The sequence below is a fragment of the Epinephelus moara genome, chromosome 23, assembly GCF_006386435.1.
Source record: "Epinephelus moara isolate mb chromosome 23, YSFRI_EMoa_1.0, whole genome shotgun sequence".
NCBI classification, from domain to species: domain Eukaryota; kingdom Metazoa; phylum Chordata; class Actinopteri; order Perciformes; family Serranidae; genus Epinephelus; species Epinephelus moara.
Genome location: NC_065528.1, coordinates 2,544,128 through 2,547,419, shown reverse-complemented (window position 1 = coordinate 2,547,419; position 3,292 = coordinate 2,544,128).

Sequence of the window (3,292 nt, the reverse complement as noted above, 5' to 3'; positions counted from 1 at the left end):
TTAATTACAATTTTGTTAGATTTTGCTTTGTGTTTTTGTTGCAACCCCACTAATTTGTTTTATCTTCCCCTCTTTTCAGTGGCTGGAGGCCAGTGGTGGCGGTGTTGGTGATCTGGTGTTGGCACCCTTCTGTCTTGTCTGCTGTGTTCCTGGGAGTGGGTTACTTCACTGAGTGTGTGTCTGCCACGTGTGTCCAGTGATATAAGTTGATTTCTGGGTTTTTTTGGTGGATCCTTCCCCTGCACTAGGCCCCGTCCATCAACTAGGCCTCAGCCCTGATTAGTTTCTTTTTCCCCTCCCTGTGTGACATTTTAATTACGGTTTTTACCCAGTTTGTTTAATAAAGTGTATTTTTTTTATCAATTGGAACCACGTCTCAAGCCTCTTGAGTAAACGTACCTGTGTGCCTTGTAGTGCAAAAATAATTCTCTGGGTGGCGTTGTCGACAACCTTAGCTTTACTATTCCTACTCCTCTCCCCTCGCCACATTAGGACCATCATGACACACAAAAAGCTGGTCCGAATGGTGTGTACTCGCGGTACCATCCACATATTCTCTCAGAGCCCGCACAGGGCATAATCACTTGGACTTGTCATCCTCTTCCCCCTCTGATGGGTCAAACCGCACCAGCTGGATATGCTGATTGAGGTGCAAGCTCGACAAAAGCTTCGGCAGAATTGCTGTATTTGGCCATAAGGTGACCCCTTAGCCACCGGAGTTCCATCTCAGACATGAATTACTGACTGACAAGGCATGAAGCTCCCCTACAGGCTTTGCTGAAATGATGGCAAGGAGGAAGGCAGTCTTTGCCGACAACCATCTCAGTTCTGCCTGTGCCAATGTGCCGTGGCTTTCAGCCACGCCTGGAAAAAAGCACTTGCTGGAGCCGGCTGGGCTTGTGGCACATCAATTTGCAGACCAGCCAGGGCCATACGAATGATGGCCCCCAAGGAACTATCACCTGAGCCCTCACCTGAGCTGTGGGCCAAGGAACGGGAGCCCGCCTCGGAGCCATGGGAGGCCATGTCACAAGGGACCGTATCTGCCCCATATTCCCCAAATTCAGTGGTTGAGGCTGCTGTCGAGAGGATGCCATCCTCTGGGCCCGACACGGTCACAGGAGGAGTAGGCGTAAGAGCACTCCCCACACCAGTCTCAGTCTGGAGGGCTAGAAAGATGGATTTCATCTGATTAAGCTCTGCCATCAGCTGGTTCACCCTGGATGAAAGCTTAGACTCCCTGGCCTTCTTGCCTTCTTGGGGCCAACCTTTGAGTTGAGGTTAGCTCTTTTGGCGGGGTAACGCCACCCAGAAGCAGCTCCACCTCAGCCAGCATAGCAGTCCTCACTGCCCGGGGCATGAAGCTGCAGTTCATGCATGGGTCCTCCGAGAGGCCCTCTCTCAGGTGTTCGAGGCCGAGACACGAGGGGCAAAGATCATGACAGTCCTCAGGCTGCAGTGGAGCCATGCAGGCAGTACAACAATGAGTGTTCATCATAATGGCAGCCACCAATTATGACAACAACACACAATGAACAACCTCTGTTGGGAGTGGGAGCAAAAACACTGACTTCACCAACAAATGTTGCAACAAGAAACCAGAACAACCAAAGTTTTTAAGTGGTGTAAGTAAATCAGCTCAAGCGGGAACGCTGCAACTATAAAAACAGCCTTGGTACGACCAAGTCGTTACCAGTATAATTCGGTTAGCTCAAATGAAAGCACTGCTACTGACTGAAAAAAATCTAAATCCAATCCAAATAAGGAATGCCGTAATATAAACAACAGCAAAATATAACTCAAGGTAGCCTAAGTGAAAGCACTGTTGCTAACCCAGATATAACAAGATATAACAAGACACACCTACGCTGGGAGAGGGAGTGAAAACACTGCCATCACCATCAGGTCGTCATTATTAACAAAGGTAGTTTGCCTCTGTAAACTATTAAACAAAGGTACAACGATAAGTTGCCACAACATAAAGTAAGTTAGCTCAAGCGGACACACTGCTGCTAACTGTAAGCAAGCTACAACAGAGCACACCTATTTTGGGAGAGGGAACGGAAACTCGCCTTTGAGTATGGTACCTAACCAGCCGAGTGACCAACCTTTCGTCTAGGATGATGATGATCCAAAGGGAGGAGTGTCCACAATGCCAGAGAGACAGCCACACATAGCGTCCCAGAGGGACAGCTTGCCGCAGCCCTTGGAGGGCGAGCACCTTGCAGCTCCGACCGACAACGTGCGGTCACAAGGCTACCGGCGACAAGCTGCTAGCACACTAGGTTCAGCTACAGCAGGCTATCGTGAGTAAAGGACAATTAGCTTAAGCCGATACTATGACCGTAGTATACCTGCGACAGCGAGAAGAAAAAAGGAACAGATCCTCTGATGACATGGGAAGATATAGCTTGTCCGGGTCATAAGGGGGTCACCGGTGACTTTGTCGGTATAGCTATTCAACCGGCGCATGTGCAAGACGAAGACATTCAGTGGTTATGCACCGCCTCTGGCGGTAAGGAAGGATGAAATAGAACCCAAGATGGCAACGGCAGAAATACTGAACTTGAGGTTTTAAAAACAGCAGTCCACAAACCACTGGGTGACCTCACCGTAGCTACGGCAATTATTTTTACAGTCTATGTGCCTTCCTCAGCTTTAAGCTTGAAGCAAGGCATTTAAACTCTGTTGGAGCTGCTCAAAGGCCTTAAGTTGAAGACTTTGTTGGGCAGCTTTCACAGTTATTTCTCTGGATAAATGTGTGGACAGCACACTTGGATGGCTTCAAAGCAATGGCGGCTGCTGGTCTTTCAAACAGGGGAAGCTCACTTTAAGTTTACATCATAAAATCTGTCATATTGTAGTGAGGCAGTAACTTATAAAAGGAACATTTCATTGAAGCCGTTCTTCAACCACACTCATGCCATAGAACACAGCAAAACACACCTCAGAGATTTTCAGATGGGTTTAAACACCTGAACTGTACTGTACAAACAGAGAAAATGAGCTATATTGCTTATGGAAATAAGGAACTCCGGACGGTACTCTGTCAGAACACTCCACTCGCAAATATCCGCATGGGACCGAGCTCGAAATGCGACGATGCCACTATGTATTTCAAAAGCACTGTAATGACAAAATTCTAACTATTAGAGGCAAAATTCATGACCTCCTGTCCTCAGATAGTACCTATCTAACCTCAAACACAGCTGTAAGACCTAATATATATTTTGATTGCTTCTCCCCAATTTCTCTTCAAGAATTGACCGCAGTGATTTCTTCATCTAAATCA